The 18046-nt window shown below is 41.4% G+C and overlaps 1 pseudogene; it reads left to right on the top strand.

The window, feature by feature from the left end:
- Positions 1 to 4072: 4072 nt before the first annotated feature.
- Positions 4073 to 18046, top strand: part of LOC118836070 — an 82029-nt pseudogene continuing 68055 nt past the window's right edge.

Below are 18046 nucleotides of genomic sequence, written 5' to 3'. Positions count from 1 at the left end.
AGAAGTAGTTTCCATGAGCATCCTAGTCTTGTACATCCTAACTCAGGGCACTTATTTTGTATTTGAGAAGATAAGTGCTCTCAGTCAGGATGTGCCAGTCTGAGGATCAGGCCCTCCACCAGACAGTTGAGTTGATGTTTTCTAGGATGGGCACGCCAGGTGAGAAGTCAGTATAAGGTGTTTTCTCCTGATTTAGGAATTTCTGACTTGTCAAGGTTATTTAAAAAGGGAAACCCCGAGTCGGCAGGCACCTCCTAACTGGGAGCACTTGAGTTTTGGGATGTCAGCTGTGATGTGACAGTCTGAGGAAAGAGAGTCTTCATGATTCAGAGGATCTCTTCACATATAGCAAATGTATAGAAAGTGACCACACAGGTGAATACTCAAGCAGCTATTTCTAGAGGACCCCGGCAATCGATTTCCACTGGAAACTTTGATGTGGAACTCCTAACTGAGAGCGTATATTTGAAGTTGGGAAGTATAAGCACTCTCTGTTGTGATGTGACAGTCTGACATTGTCAGGGAAGACAGGAAAAAGCAGAAGACCTCTACCAAATGAGTCTAGCAAGTGACCTCAATGTTGATACTGACCAAACAGTGATTTGCAGAGGACACCCTAGTCTTGCACTGGCTCGTCCTAACTCAGAGCATTTATTCTGTATTTGAGAGATAAGTGCTCTCAGTTAGGATGAGCCAGTCTGAGAATCAACAGAACAAAAGAGTCAAAGAGCCACTGCATGGTTCTGTCTTCTTAGATGAGGATGGAACGTAAGCACATGCTGTCAGGCAATATGGAACAATTTTTTTTTCCTTTGGGAGTGCTTGACCACAGGTTTCAAAGGACAACCTTGACTTACATGTCCTCACTGGGAGCATTTACTTGAATTTTTGCAACAATAAGTGCTCTCAGTGGGGATGTGACAGTCTTGAGGATGAAGCTCTCCACCAGACAGTTGGTTCAATTTCTCTTACAATGGGGCATACCAGGCTAGAAGTCAGTATGTGTTTTCTCCTGATTTAGGAATTTCTGCTTGTTCAATTCCACAGGAAAACCTTGACCTTGCAGTTCCTAACTGGGAATACTTAATGAAGTTGAACTATTAAGTGCTCTCAGTTGGGATTTGACAGTCTAGGCATTAATCAATCCATCGTAAGAGTCAAGAGAATCTACATGATTCTGAGCACCTCTTCCCAGGTGAGTAGCAAGTGAGTGCCTGTTCATAGTGTCAATCAAAGAGTAATTCCCAGAGTACCCTCTTGCATATCCTAGCTCAGGGCATTTATTCTGTGTTTCAGAGAGACAAGTGCTCTCAGGATGGGCCAGTATGAAGACCAAAGTATGTGTTTCTAGCTGTTCATAGGGAAATCTTGATTTGGAACTCAACTGGGCGCATTTCCAGTGATCCAGGGAAGTCTTCAAAGGATAACCATGACTTGAACAGCTGAGAACATTAGAGTTTTGGGAAAAATTGTTGGGATGTGACAGCCTGAAGATCAATCAATCCATTGGTTGATTCATGGAGTATGGCAACTGACCTCCATGTTGATACTGTCAAGCAGTAACTTGCAGAATCCACAACCTATTCTTGCACATCCTAACTCAGAGCATTTATTCTGTGTTTGAGAGATAAGTGCCCTGAGTTAGGATGGGCCAGTCTGAGGATCAAGCCCTCCACCAGACAGTTGGGTCAATTTCTTCTAGAGTGGGCATGCCAGGCCAGAAGTCAGTATGTGTTTTCTCCTGATTTAGGAATTTCTCACTGTTCAAGAGTTCAAGAGTAATCTTGACTTGGCAGGCAACTCCTGACTGGGAGCATTTATTTGCAGTTTGGGATCAATAAATGTGATCTTTTGGGAAGTGACAGTCTGAGGAAATAGAGTCTTCATGATTAAGAGGACCTCTTCACATATAGCAAATGTACAAAAAGTGACCACACAGGTCAATACTCAAGCAGTTATTCCTAGAGGATGCCGGCTATCGAATTCCACAGGAAAGTTTGATGCGGAACTCCTAACTTAGAGCATGTATTTGAAGTTGGGAAGTATAAGCGCTCTCTGTTGTGATGTGACAGTCTGACATTGTCAGGGAAGACAGGAAAAAGCAGAAGACTTCTACCAAGATGAGTATAGCGAGTGACCTCAATGTTGATACTGACCAAACAGTGATTTGCAGAGGACGCTCCAGTCTTGCACTTGCACGTCCTCACTCAGAGCATTTATTCTGTATTTGATAGATAAGTGCTCTCAGTATGGATGAGCTAATTTGAGAATCAATGGACCACAAGTCACTGCATGATTCACTCTTCAAAGGTGAGGATGGAACGTGACTACATACAGATACTGTCAGGCAGTATGGAACAGTTTGTTTTCTTTGCATTTAGGCCTGCTTCATTAAAGGTTTCATAGGACAATCTTGAGTTACATCTCCTCACTGGGAGTATTTGAGTTTTTGCAATAGTAAGTGCTCTCAGTGGGGATATGACAGTCTGTGGATTAATCAACTCATCATAAAGAGTGAGGAGAGACTGCACGATGCCTTATATTATCCAGTAGTAATTTACAGAGGACAACCTTAGTCTTCCCCATCCTAACTGGGCATTTATTCTGAATCATAATGAATGAGAAAGATAAGTGCTCTCTCCAACAGACAGCTGGTTCAGTTTCTTCCACAATGGACATACTCAGGATTTATTAGTCTTTTGAGATAAGTGCTCTCAGCATAAGCCAGTCTGAGTGCTACGCTAGCCATCAGATAGGTTGTAAAATTTAAGAATGAACCTCCAAGTCAGTATCCTATCTTTTCTTATGAATTTAGGAATTTCTGGCATTTTAGGAATAATGTGTTCTCACTTGTGATAAGATAGTATCATTTAGATGAGTGGTAAATTTTTAATCAAGCAGTAACTTCCAGAAGACCACCTAGTCTTGCACATCGTAAGTCAACATTTATTCTGCATATGAGAGAAGTGCTCTCAGTCAGGGTGAACCAGTACGAGGACCAAGGTATCCACCAGACAATTGGATTGCTTTTTAGTCATCTGAAAGGAAACCTGGTTTTCCAGCCTTTGGATGGTCCTCGACATCTGGCTTGGCGAGATTTTTCTCCCAATTTAGGAAGTTTCTGGTTGTAAATTTCCACAGGAAAACCTTGACATGGAAGTATGTGCATTTTACTCTCATTTGAGATGTGACAGTTTGAGGAAAATCAAGTCATTGTCAAGATACTGCAAAATGCAGAGGACTGAGTGGTCACATGTTCATACTGTCACTTAAGCAGTACACTATCCAGAGGGCAGCCTAGTCTTGCACATCCTAAGTCTGGGTGAGAGAGGTAAGTGCTCTCTCCACCAGACAGTTGGTTCAGTTTCTTCCACAACGGACATAACAGGTTCTCCGAGTCTGAGACTGCACATCCAAGTCAGAAGGCACAGCTCCACTGGCACCACCCTTAAGCCAGTCTGTCTATAATTGGTGAGATTACCTTCATCTCCTGGCTGCAAACAATGAATCCTTCATTCTGTGGGTGGGGGTATACAGTAATATAATAAAAGTCGTGAAATCGTGTTTAATTTTCTGTCATGAAACTATACAAGAGGAGAGAACTTTGTAGGTACAATGAAAACTGTACAATTCATAATAAACAATAGTGTTTGTTGGTTGCACTTGCAGTGTTTTTAAAAGCAACGATGCAACACAGACCTGCCAGAAACACATTGTAAGTTGACTGCACCTGAACAAATAACAACTCAGCGCATGCTCAAAGGGTTGTCATTGAGATGCGCACATAAGAGGGGGAGGGCACCCGGAGAATCCCTTCCGGATTGGTGGAGATTTGTTCCGCTTCGGGTCGCTCTCCCATATTCCTTTCCTTTAACGCCACCCCCTTTCAGCTTTAGTTACCTTTATCAAGGACCCTTGTATTCAGAGATGTTTTAGGAAAATTTGAGCGTGCAAGTTAGCACAAAAGAACCAAAAACCGAAAACTAGAAAAAGGAGAGAGAAGAAAACTTTGGGAGTCGTAGCTCCGCTCAGGGTCCTGCGCAGGCGCACTGAGTCACCAAAGCGGGGGCGGGGCAGAAGGAAAGCTAGGCCGGCACGATAGGGAAGTGGTGCGCGGGCCCGGGGCTCCAACAGTATTATCGGAGTCACCAGGTGAGAGGAGCGTCCCCGAAACGTCGTGCGGAGCCGCTGCGTTCCGAGCCTCAGTCCAGTTCAGGGCCCGGGGGGGGGGGGGGTGGCTCGGGTGTCAGCCTCCGGGAGGTTCGGAAGCTGGGAATAAAAGCATCTAGACTGTCAAGGAGCTCGTGGGGGAGGGGCACATACAGCGGTGTAGACAGCGTGGAATACTATACAGTACTATACAGGGTGGTTTGGGCGGGAGGGAATTAGCAGGGGCTGGTGCGGGTGCGGGATTGGAAAGTGATTGTAGAATGGGGTGCCCCAACAGACCTTTAAAGGGGAGAGAGGTGACGGAAGCACGTATTGCAGGCACGTTACAGACGGCATAACCACGCTGGGGCACATTTGGAAACCTTGAGGGCAGTTTACACTTAAAGGTTTTCTCTTAAGAGATTTATCTTTTACAGTTTAAGATCTTTTCCAGTACATTCTCCGTATCTTTGACAGCACCATTAAATATTTGTTTTAAACTTTAATCGTAGAATTGATGTTCCCTATCATTTTGGATTTAGATTCTGATCTAGATTCTAGATCCTTTTTGTCATGTGTTTTTTTCCTAGACTGAAACCCTGAACCTTCTATTTCATTGCATCCTCGTTGCCTGGAACATTAAGTGCTTGTTGATGGCCGACTGACTCAGGAAGAGGACGACCCCAAATCTGTTTTGTGTCATTTTATTTTCTTGTCTATAAAAGGTCAGCTTCTAGATCTGTTTGCGCTGATTTAAGAACACTTTTGCATTCACTTTATGAATGGTTTTTGTCCGCAAGGACATGAAGCCTGTGAAGAGGGAGGAGAAATGAGGAGGGAGAGGATCATGGAGGGTCGGTCATGCCTTATTCTGGCTTCTTGGTGTAGAGACTGGAAGATCAAGGCTGGATTGTTTCTGCCGATTTGAACCTTTTCTCCACAGAATGTCTGCGTGCCTTGTCTGAATATGAAGGAGACAGGCTTCCCAAAGTGAAGGTCCCAATGGCAGACATGAGGCACCAATCCAGATCCACAGATCACAGCTGCATAACTGTCCTGGAAAGAGACTCCTTTGGCTCAGTCTGCAGGTTTGAGTCCTCTCAAAGGCTGAGCCCAGTGAAGCATTGAACTGAATGCAGGAGCTGTCCTTGGTGGCTGACTACTAAAGCAATTCCTACCCAACTTGCCCAGGGAGGTCAGGCTCCCCTTGGTGTGAAAACTTTAAGGAAGTCGTGATCCTGGTAGAACATTTGACCCAAATGTTTGAAAAGAGAGGTAAGAAATGCAAAGAAATGGGGGAAGGTGTGTTGGTAGGCAAAATGGGCTCCTTAGCACTTAGTTCAATAAGTGCCCTTGAATAGTTTGACTTTTGTTCCATTTGAGTAATTGAGTGTATTTCATTGAGCCTTACTAAGTGCTAAGCCCCAGGCCCAAACCCTTATTAGGTGTAAAACCTATGTGGATGTGGATTGGCAACTAAGGTGGGGCCCAAGGTGGGGCTAACTCCAGGGAGGGCCTAGTTTACACGTCTGGGACAGCAGAGGCTTTTAGACCACGTGGGTTTAAGTCCGCCTCTTTGTGACGATTCTAGGTCATGTGGGTGAGTCGCATGTGTGACTCACCCCTGACGCTGAAAAAGATATAAAAACCAGGGGTCAGCTGTCTGTTCTTTGGAGCTCCTCCTTACAGCAGTGGTGGTGCGTAACTCTGGGCCAGCCCTTGTTCTGAGCTCCCGGGCTGAACCTAGATGTTGGTAACTATGAATCTGTATTGGGTCTGTCTGTCGATGGTTATAATTTGTTTGTATGTTGCTCTGAAGTTCAGGGTGCTGGCCTTCTCCCCTGAACTAAGTGACTGATACTTATATGCTGAATTAAAGTAAGCCTGTCAACCCCTTCACCTTGCTTTCCTTAGTTAAGCAGATCAAAAGAACCTGTGCTGTTGGCAGCTTTCTGGGTGCTGGCTGTGGGTGGATATTACTCCCCCACAGAAGCTGCTAGCCGAATTGTTGAAACCGAAGGTGGAAAGGAAGGGAAAGAGATAAGAACATAACCACCTAAAGGGGAGGACTCTTGCAGAGTAAAAAAATTGAAGGGCACCTCTTGCCCATTTTAGTGACAGACCACTTTGGGGTCTTATACCAGCCTACACCATCATAGCATCTAGTCCCATTTCCTTTATTAAACTCTTCCATGAATAACAGCAGCAATATATGAAACCAGAGAGAGGAAGACATTTTTCATTGGTTGCTCTTGTGCAGAGAGGGATGGGGGATGCAGATATTGTTATATTTACATGTAAACTCTCAGGGGACTTCCTCTCTCAGCCAGAGATTTATGCCATCCCTCCTGGAAGTCACTGACCCTGAAACTGCAAGGAGCAAAGCGACTTTCCCAAAGTCCCACAGATAGATAGTGGTCACACTAGAAAGAGAACCTGGGTCTTTTAAGCCTTTTCCTATGATTTTAGATACAGGGTTAAATGGAGATAGTTTTAGATGGAAAACACTAGTATTCCAGGGTCTTTGGAAAGGCAGTAATGGTGTATCGTATCTCATTTGTACATAGTGCTTTGCACATTGTCTCTTCCATTAGTTTATGAGCTCTTTGAGATCAGGGACCCTTTTTTTTTTTTTTTTTTTTTGCCTTTCTTTGACATCCCAGTGCTTGGTAAAGTACCTGGCACATAGTAAATTCTTTGTAAATGCTTGTTGACCTGAATTATGCTTTCTTTTCCCTCATAAGCTCTGCTTTCTCAGGATTCTGCCCTTTTCCAAAATGAGATCAAAGGAGATGAAGGATTGGCCCCTTGCCCCCTCACAATTAGGATTCAGGTGAGTTGGAGTTACCCTTCTTTGCTGAAATGCTCATTTCTTAGTAGCTACATTCCCTTTTCTCATCTGAGAAAATTTTTCTCTCTAGTACTGCCCCATTCTGGTGCTCCAGTCCAAACAACTCTGACTTAATTAAGTGGGGCCTGTCTTGGTTCATTTACTACTACATAGGGAATGCTCCTTATTTGCCTCAAATCATCCCTTTGTATCTCTTTGCTCTCCACTCATCATTCATTTATTCAGTGATTTTGTTGTGCCTGGTGCATGCTCAGTACTGTGCTGAATGATTGTGAAAGGGTCTGTTCTCTCCAGAAGGCTCTTTGGAATAAATGCACGCTTCAGGATTTCAGAGATATATTCATGTGGTTGGGGAAGGATTGACAAAGAAGGCAAAATTGAGTTGATTAGTTGAGGAGGCAAAAGGCAAAACAGATTTTCATTGGGGAGGATTGCAGAAGCCCAGAGGTAGGATGGACCATGTTGCCAGGAACTATAACAGGTGCCTGTGTCATCTTGGTGGGGAGGATTGGGTGGCGCAGGCTATGGAGTTACACATGGGCACAGTTAGCACCTCGTACAGAAAGCAGGAGATTTCAATGGCCTATTCCCATGGTACTGGAGCTGCCAGTAATGCAGAAGATGTCCCAAAGGGAAAGAGGGAAATGAAGCTGTTTCATGTCTGGTGTTGCAGTTTCCAGTGCTAGTGGAAGGAGAAGGGATGATGATTATGATCAAGGAAGACCTGGGTCCCTCTGGTATAAACGTGGCATGTGACTGGGCAGGTTACTTCAGCTCTCATATCATAGGTAACCCATCAGCTTCCGTAATGACTTTCCTACCTCTGCAATGAAAGGAGGGAGGCACTTTCTTATGTCCCTTTGAGACCAAGCTTGGTCATAGTTTCGTTGTTCAATTTCAGTTGCTTTGCTGTGTTCTTTCTTATTTCATTGTTGTAGTCACTGCATGTGTTCCCCTGATTTTGCTTTACTTTGAATTTATAAAAAGTTCTATGGTTATCCTTAGTCATAGTTTCTTATAATGCAGTAATATTGCATTTCATTCATATGCCACAATTTGTTGAGTCCAGGGGTGGGGAACCTGTGGCCTCAAGGCCACATATGGTCTTTGGGTGCAGCCTTTTGACTGGGTCCAAGTTTTACAAAATAAATCCATTTGTTCTGGGAAGTTTGAATTCAGTCAAAGAACTGCACTTGAGGACCTAGAAGGCCACATGTGGCCTTGAGGCCGAAGGTTCCTGGTTTAGTCACTCCCCTGGTGGATTGGTATCTCCTCTGTTTTTACGTCTTTGTTACTACAGAAAATACTGTTACTAATGCTTTGGTGTATATGAGGCTTTTATCTTCATCTTTATATACGTGTGTGTATATATATCTATATATATAAAACACACACACATATACATTTATACATACATGTATATATGTGTATATGTGTGTATATATACATAAATATGTCATGTACATAAATATGTGCACAAAGTTAGACACATGTACATACATGGACACACAGTCTGTGTACACATAAAAATGTGTTTATATAAAGTGTGTGCGCACAAAGAATGTATGTGTACATGTATACATATACATACATATAAGAATTGAAGTTGAATGGAGGATGCATTTTTGGGTTGTAGAGAAGAGCCTAGAGGTATAGCCTCCAATTAGGAGGCTATTGCAGTAGACAAGGTGAGAAGTTTTCAGAGCTGGAATGAGGGAGGTGCCTGGGAGAGCTGATAGAAGGGAATGAGTGTAAGATATATTGTGAATGTAGAATTGACCAAATGATCGGAAGTGAAGGATTAATGGGAGGAAAGTGTTGAGGATGACTGAGTTGAGGACAGTGGAAAGAGGACTGGCTATGGATTTGGGACCAGGTTCAAAATCTTATCCTTGTTACTTGTGTGACTTTGAGCAAGCTGCTGAACATCATCTTCATTTTCCTCATTTGTGAAATGAGGAGGATGGACCAGAGGGCCTTTGAGATTCTTTCCAGCTTATAGATGAATGATCCTATGACTAATTTTGAGACCCTGAGTAACTAGAAGGATTCTGATGCTCTTTGTAGCAATAAGAAGGTTAAGAAGAAGGGAGGAGTCAGGGATGGGAAGATAATGAGTTCTTGAGGTAAGCAGAACCGGGAGAATAAATATATGGTGACTATAATATTGTAAAGAAAAATAGCTTTGAAAGACTTCAAGAACTCTGGTCAATGCAGTGACCAACCAGAATTCCAGAGGTCAAAGGATAAAGCATGCTCCCCAAATCTTGAATGAGAGGTAAGGGACAAGAGGAGCTGAAACATACATTTTTAGATGGCCAAAATAGGAATCTATTTTGTGAGACTATCATAACTTATTACAAGAGACAGTTAAAAAAATGGGGTTGAGAGAGATGAAGGTGGGAGGCAAGGTTGTGATAACCATGGAAAAAATGGGGGGGAAAGAGCAGCAATGAAGTATTTATTTTTAAAAATGCACAGAAGAGTACAGGTGAAGGCTCAGAGGGAAAATCACTGGAGTAGCTTTTTAATTAATGTGCTAAGTTTAGTATATGCTTAAAAAAAATACCTAACTGTACACAGTGAGTTTTTGGTTTTGTAGGTAATCCTCTTTCTTTTGTGTCTATAAAAGTGTTTACATTTGTTGGTGTTTTGTCAAGTTCAGAAAGCAAAAGTAAAACAAATTAAAAGGGAAAATAATGACTTCTATTTGGACATGTCGACTTTCAGATCCCTATGGAATAGCCATGTGGAGATGTTCGTGGGCAGTTGGTAAGGTGGAGGAAACAGTTCTGAAGACAGTCAAGGCCTGGCTATATTGATCGGGAATCATCTGCCTAGGAGTGTTAGTTGAACTCATGGGAGCCACTGAAATTGCCAGGAGAGAATATATAGAGGAAATAGAAGAGGGCCAGAGGGAACATCCACATAATAATGTGGATAATGGTCTAGCAAATGGGGCTCAGGAGGAGAATCAAGAGAAAAAGAGCAGTGTTATGGAAACCTAGGGAAGAGAAGGTGCTTAGGAAAAAAGGGATGGACAACAGTATCATGCTGCAGAGGTTAAGAAGATTTAATCAATAGATCATGGATAATCCTGGATAGAACAATTTTAGTTGAGTGATTAGATTATAAGTAAAATTGCAGAGGATTTTTAAGGGAGGAATAGGAGAGAAATTGAAGGCAATGAGCTTTTTCTAGAAGTTTGGTTCTGATAGGGAGAAGTTTGAAAGAACAGTAGGGTAGACAAAAAGTTAAGAAGATGGAGAGATCTGGATATGTTTTTAGCTAATAAGGAAAGAACTAGCAGATGAGATTGAAAATTAGTGCCAGAGGGAATAATCAAAGGGTAGGCTAGTCCAGGGTCAGCAAGGTGGCTTGGCAGTGGCTAGAGCACTGTCTTGGAATCAGGAAGACTCATCTTCATGAGTTTAAATCGGCCTCAGATACTTAGTAGCTGTGTGACCCTGAGCAAGTCACCTAACCCTGTTTACCTCGGTTCTTCACCTCTAAAAATGAGCTGGAGAAGGAAATGGCAAACCACTCCAGTATTTTTTTTGCCAAGAAAATCCCAGTGACATCACAAAAATCAGACATGACTGAAATTGAACTATGACAAGTTTAGTCCAAGCCCCTCATTTTACAGAAGAGGGAGATGAAACTTGAGAAAATTAAGTGATTTTTAGACGTAAAGGGTGATAAGCAGATTAGGGGAGCATTGAAAAATTACCTGTCAGATCTGAACATAGGGGAAGAGTTCATGAATAAATGAGATAGATCCATAGAAGGTATAATAGAAGATTCTGGGAAGATGGTGGAGTAGGTCAGAAAATTTCAAGCTCTCAAGATTTTCCTCCACAAAAGAGATAAAATAGCACCTGTGGGCAAACATAGAGATGTAAAAACAAATAAGAGTAGGGGCAGAGCAGGGGTCCTTTTGGGACAACCAGAGATCTAAAGAAAAACCCTAGGACAAGATTTCCTCCCTGTGAAGAGTAATACCTCTGTGCTAGATCAGCTTTAACAACTAGCAGCAAGCTACTTAAACAACAAGCAGCAAGCCCTGGGGTTAGTTTATTTGAGAGGCTGCTTTGGCACCAGCCACAGGAACTTTTGGTCCCTTGACCATGATAAGAGTTGGGCATTTGACATGTGGAAGATCTAGGGAACCTCTGCTGACAAGGAACATCAGACCCAGCTGTGCTGTGGAAAGGAAAGGGGCTGGAAAGAACCAGTACACACACACCAGTGAGTGCAGAAGCAGTGGGGTAGGGATGCCTCTGACTGTGGGCTCTTACAGGAGGCTGGAGGTCTTGATTTGAGTTCAGGGTCAGAGGGGAGAACTGAAGAGGATCAGAGGCCAGAGGCACTAACCCCCATGCTTCAGGACTAGAGGTGATTACAAAAGCTAAATTATTACCAAGGGAAAAGAAAATGCACAGGCAAAGGAGAAAGAATCCAACCATAGAGAACTGCTATGGGAATAGAGAACACTGGGGTTCATTTTCAGAGGAGAATACTGAAGCAAAGAAACTCTCTTCTACTCCAAGGAGTAATGTTGAATGGTCACCTGCCCAAAAAACAATTTATTGAAGAATTTAAAAAAGACTTTAAAAATCAAATGAAAGAGATGGAGGAAAAATTAAAAAGAAAAATAAGAGTAATATAAGAAAAACAAGATTGTGACAAGAAAGTCAACCAATTAGAAAAGGAGATCCAGAATCTTAAGGAAGAAAATGACTCTCCTTGAAAATCAGAATTGGGCAAGGGGAAGCTAGCAAATTTATAAGAGATGAAGAAATTTAAAAATATATATAAGAATGAAAAAATAGAAGAGAATGTGAAATATCGCATAAGAAAAACAGTGAATCTAGAGAACAGATCAGGAAGAGAAAACATAACAATAATTGGGCTACCTGAAATTTCTGATTGAAAAAAGAATCTTGATACAATAATACAAGAAATAAGAGAATTGTGCTGAAGCATTAGAACAAGAGGGGAAAGTAGAAATAGAAAAAAAAATCCACCAATCACCACCTGAAAGAGATCCTACAAGGAAAGCTTATGGAAATATTAAAGTTAAATTCCAATTGTCCAGATCAAGGACAAAATATTAAGAGCCACAAGAAAAGAATGATGGTACCACAATTAGAATCACACAAGACATAGTATTGGTAACACTAAAAGATTGCAGGTCTTGGAACACTATATGTCAAAGAGCAAAGTAACTGGGCCTCCGGGAAAAAATATCATACCCTGCAAAGCTGAGCATAATTCTGAATTTTAAAAAAAGGGATATTTGATGAACTGTGAGGCTTTCAGGACTCTGTTAAAAAAAACAAACCCTGAACTCAATAAAAAATTTGATATACAAGAGCTGAGAGAAATATAAAGTACTTACCAATGACCAATTACAAGGGACTAATTAAGGATGGAATGTTTAATTTTTATGTATGGAAAATGTAAAGCCTATGTCTAGGACTGTTACTGGTAATTAGGTAGCTTATAAGAAAGATTGGGGTAGGCCTGAGTACAATATGATTTCAAAAAGTAAAAGCCTTCAACAACAGCTAAAAGAGTAATTATCTTACACAAGTGAGGCACAAGGGGAAGAACCAATACAGAGGAATTAGATGGAGGAGGGGTGTTGTTAATTCTGGCAACTTACTTTCATTGATAATGAGTTTAAGAGGGGAAAATACCAATACATCTAGAAGAGTATAAAAGTCTTCTACATTTAGAAAGAAATAAAAATCTAAGGATGTAGGGAGAAGATAAGGAGGATCTTTAGAGGAGAGGAGGAGGGTATAGGTTAAAAGGGGGATATAGAAGGGTCTTTAGATTTAGCGGAATGGGAGGCTAAGGGAAGAAGCTTAGGGAAGGGAAGAAGGGAGGGGGGTGGAATAGGTCAAAGGGTTGTTTAAAAGGATGTTTAGATTTAGGGGAATGGGAGGATAAGGGAGGGATTGCTGGAGTGGGAGTAGGTTAAGTAATAGGAGGGCAGCGTAGCAGGTGGAAGTAAAGTAGAGCAGTTAGGAGAGATAGGAAAAAAGAGATTTGCACAAATTAACTGTAACAGACTTAGTAACTGATCAGTATAATGATCTATCGACTCCAGAGGACTCATGATGAAAAATACTATCCACCACCTCTTCACAGAAAGCCGTTGATCTCAGAGTGCAAATTAAAGCACTTTTTTTCTTTTTCTTTCATTTTCTTTATTATTCTTCAGGACATGACTAATGTGGAAATATATTTTCATGACTTTATATGAACAGTGGGCAGAATTTGGAACTAAAATAAAAAGAAAATTCTATAGAAGAAAATGAAGTGATTTGACCAAGGTCACATAGGTAATAAGTGCCAGACGTGGGATTTGAACCCAAGTCCTCTGGCCCCAGAGCCAGTGTTCCATACTTCACTTTACTCCCCCACCTACAGCAGCTAACTTGTTAAGTTGAATCATGCACAGAGTACTCACCATTTAGGCCCTCAGGGAGGCAGTTCCAGATTTGACCGGAACCTGTGGCCTGGAGGCTACCTGGGGCCCTCTAGGTCCTCAAGTGCAGCCCTTTGACTGAATCCAAACTTCTCAGAACAAATCCCCTTAATATAAGGATTTGTTCTATAAAACTTGGACTCAGTCAAAATGCCACACCCAAGGACTAAGGAGGCCACATGTGGCCCTGAGGCTGCAGGTTCCCCACCCCAGGGGTAGAACAAGGTGGCTTTAACACAATGGACATTTAAACTGAATGTTCAGTATCTTGACCATTTTTAACCAATCTCTTTATACCCTGCCAACTTCTTCCTACTTCTCCCAGGTCCATGAGAGGGTTAGTCTTCAGAGGCACATGAATATGTTTGCTGTTTCAGGAATCTGTGACATTCAAGGATGTGGCTGTGGACTTCACCAGGCAGGAATGGGAACAGTTGACACCAGCTCAGAGGTACCTCTACAGGGATGTGATGCTGGAGAACTATAGGAACCTGGTCTGTCTGGGTGAGGACAATTCTCTTCGTTACTTATTCTGTTCATTACCTTAAAGTTGCTCTGATGCAGGGGTTCTTACATTTTTGTATGTCATGGCCCTCTTTGACAGTCTGGTGAAGTGCATATAAACCGCTTCTCAGAATAATAGTTTTAAATGAAAAAAAATACAGAGGATTAAAAGGAAATTAATTGTATTGAAATATTTTTAAAAAGAATTTCCCAACACTGTTTTAAAAACCACTGCTAAAGTATCTAACTGAATTTTGACTTGATCTGTGGGGATTATAGCTTCTTAAACTGTTAAATCCAAAGTGTTTTTACTTCTTGTTCTGGGGGGAAAGTTTTTTTTTTGTAGTAAATGGAAATTGTCAGCAAGTCCTGCTTCAGAGCCTGCACCTCTGTAATCCTCTGATCCCTAGGGTTAGAAATTCTCCCCCAAACCTCCAGTGCAGAGACCTGAAGATATCAAAGATTCCCATCTTCTTAGCAAGATGTGGCGTCAAATGGACTAATTTTTCTACTGAGCCTTAAATGAGCTCTGTGCCTGCCCTTCCACTCTGACTGCTGAAGAGATTTGCTGGTCCTAAAGCACACAGACTCCTTCAGGATCTCTGTCACTCTCTGAACTTTCCTGATGAGGAACAGCTAGGATTAAAATGTAAGATGGATACTTTTTCCCAACCTCTCTCCATTTCTTCATTTTTAAAAAACCTATGAGCAGGGCTTCCAGTGTCTAAACCAGAGGTGATTTCCCAGTTGGAACAAGGAGAGGTACCATGGGTAGCAGAGGAAGAAGTACCAAGAAGCACCTGTCCAGGTAAGCAAGTAAGAACACAGGTAGATGGAAGTCATTGTAGGCAGGAGCTCTGATCATGAATCTTTGAAATGTTAGGCAAGGAGTTTTACTCAGTCATCCAGACATGGAGAGAGAACCTCAGACTTTCAATTTGAGAGAAAGATGTATGTTTTTCTCTTTATCATGAACCTTCCTACTTGTATTTAAGATTTAATCCTTTTTCAATCTCTTGGACCATTATCCCCATGATGATTTTAGCCTTCTCTAGCATCTTCAGTCTTCCTCTTCACACATTCATTTCCTTCTACTTGCAGATATGCATTAACTGTTGCATGTTGATAACAAATGCATAACAAAAACCGTTTGTCTCTGCTACCCTTTTGCTACCTTCTAATTTCTCTCAATTCCATTATTCTGAATGGAGTCTAATATCTTGGAATGCATATATAAATAACTATAATACAAACTAAGAAGTCCAAATAAATGCCTTGAAAGATTTGAGGTTGGGGTCCCTTTCATCTTGGTAGATCAAGATAGCCTTCATGAAGGAAGTAGTACCTGAGCTAGGCTTTGAAGGAAGGCAAGGATTTCAGCAGGTGAGAGGAGGCCATTTGAGATGTAGAGAAGAGCATCCAGAAAGGCACAGAGGTGGAAGAGGAAAGAACAAAAGCAGGAATTGATGAGCTATTTTGACTGGAACATGGCATATGGAAAAGGAGTATTGTTAGAGGAAATAGGGAAGGTAAAGCTGCCTGGGTCTGTAACTGAAGGTGCATGGGGACCAATCCAGCTGCAGTGCCTGGGCTGGCCAGGTTCTCTGAGTGAGGAGGAGGAGCAGGCAGTGGGCCAGTTCAGAGCACTAGGATCAAAAATCAAATGGTAAGAAGTAGACCAGTCATGTCCAGGGTCCAGATGTCCAAGATGATAATGGAATAACATTGGGATCCACAGATCAAAAGCAAACAACTGTGGTCTGTGGTTAATTAAAGTTCAAGAAACCAGTTGTCAAGAGGTTTATTTACTAGTTTGATTTAGTGAGCTCAGAACTATCCACATCTTTTGAACCTGACCATTGGGTCTAATACTATTCTTTTCCCCACCCCACCCCCTTTCTGGATTTTATCCAGCTTCAGAGATCTATGTAGAAAAAGGAATTTTATGGGAAAAAGGAGGAGATACTTTTAGGAAGGAGGGATTAGTCAGCACTGTCATGTAATTTTGCAGGGGTCAAGGACCATGAGGACTGAGACTGGGGCACTGAGTCTGACAATGAGGCTATATCTTCTGACTTTGGAGAAATTACTTCTGCTTCCCGTTGGGGGTCAGAAACCAAATTGCAGGATTTGAGTAGTGATTTGGTGATGAAGATGTGAAGGCAAATGCTCTTTCCACACCATTTACAGAGGAAATAAAGAAGGCAATAGCTCAATATGGTAGCATTTTCAAAGCAAGGCTTTTTTGAATGGGGGAAATTCACAGTTTCATAGAAACAGAGATGGAATTCAGTAGCAAAGGACATACTAAAGGTGAAGGAGAGACTGGTATCACGGTAAAATGACCCCAGCTTAAAAGTTTGGTACAGATGAGATAAATAAAATAAAATAAATAAAAATAAACATCTTTGCCAAGAAATCCCCACATAGGGTCATGAAGAATCAGATATGACTGAACAACGGAACAGCAACAACAAAAGCATGGGAACTGAGGAAAAGAAAACAAATAAATAAAAATTAACATGGAGGCGGCAGGAGAGATGGCTGTGGCCACTAATTTTACACTGAATTAGGGGTTAGTTCACTTTTTTCCCCATATAGGAATATTTTATACTCTGTACAGACAAAAAAATTCTAAGCCTAAGGCAATAGCCTTCCCATTTTCAACAATATTGAACAATATTCAATTTTAATAAAATGAATCAATTTGACATTAATTTGAATTATGTTGAATAAAGATTTGACTTATACACATATATGCAAATATGTATATTTCAATGAATATTTTAATATAACATTTTAACAGAGTGTCATTAATCAAGAAAACAGAATATATTATATCTACTTAGACTTCTTTATTCCTGTCTTATTTAAAGAAAATGGTCTTCATATTATTCAAGCAGGAGTTAGTTTAAGTATGAAGTCATTCATGCCAGGAGAAGAAAGATACAAGACTGTTCTTATTGGCCTCCTTAGTGAATATGACCAGCGAAGTGGTCTAGTTAGCTTCCTAAGATTAAGCAAGTGATCTTATAATCTGAAGCTTATAGTTCTGGGGCCTGATGTGCAGTACTTATAATCACTGCCCCTGTGGAATCATATCATATTGATGCTGATTGAAATAGAGTAGGCCTCTGAATGGATTATTTCTTGCAATGAGAGGGCGTGAGGATGTAGTTGGAGTTTTAAGGTTAGAGAAGAAAGTTTTTGAACAGTTAATATGAGGACTAATTGGGAAGCTAGTAAGACATTATCTAATGGACTCCTGTAAGGACAGTGAAGGGCTGGAGAGGTGAGAGAACATATATTTGTAGTTGAGTCATTCAGCCTGGTATTTTCATGACCATCAGTGTTCTGGGGCTTTAGAGCAGAAGTGGCAAAGGCAACTGGTAGGGGTTTTGCAGTTTTAGGGATTGGCATAGCTGGTGCAGGGTCAAGTTAAGGGATTCAAGGGAGAAAAGAATGAATTGTTGAGACAGCTGACCATAAGGTCAACTTCTAGGAGAAAAGTTAAGCTAGAACAAGAATGATGGACCTTGAGACTAGGGGAAAGATCCAGGCACTGGAGGTACTAATAGAGGCAAAGAATAGGCTGAGGAGGGAAGGAAGAGCCCAGAGACTGGTTGAGAAAGGGAAGTTCATAGTTTACTTGGTAGAAATGGAGGAATTTCCAATGATGGTAAGGTCTGTGTGATGGTAAGGTAGCTGAAGGCTAATGTCAAAATGGAGGTTTTCATTGAGGAAGGTCAGAAGCCAGGCTGGTAAAGGACTCATCAGTAGGGCTACTGAATTATCTGAGGTTCATTGCAGAGGCAGGAATGGAGAGAGAAACTGCAGGCCACATACTGTAGTGAATATCATTTCTTTTCTCCCTTCCTCCTATGTCCTAACTCTATATTTCAGCCTGATCTAGGTCTAGATTTCTTTCTCCCTCTTCATATCCTTTTTTACTTTGTACCTTGGAATTCTTATGTTTTTAAAGGAGTACCTCATTTTTTTCTGATTAACTGGAATGTGGGAGAGATATTCCCACCCAGCCTTGT

This window comes from Trichosurus vulpecula, chromosome 2, assembly GCF_011100635.1.
Source record: "Trichosurus vulpecula isolate mTriVul1 chromosome 2, mTriVul1.pri, whole genome shotgun sequence".
Lineage (NCBI taxonomy): Eukaryota > Metazoa > Chordata > Mammalia > Diprotodontia > Phalangeridae > Trichosurus > Trichosurus vulpecula.
This window is presented reverse-complemented; position numbering and strand designations above follow the sequence as displayed.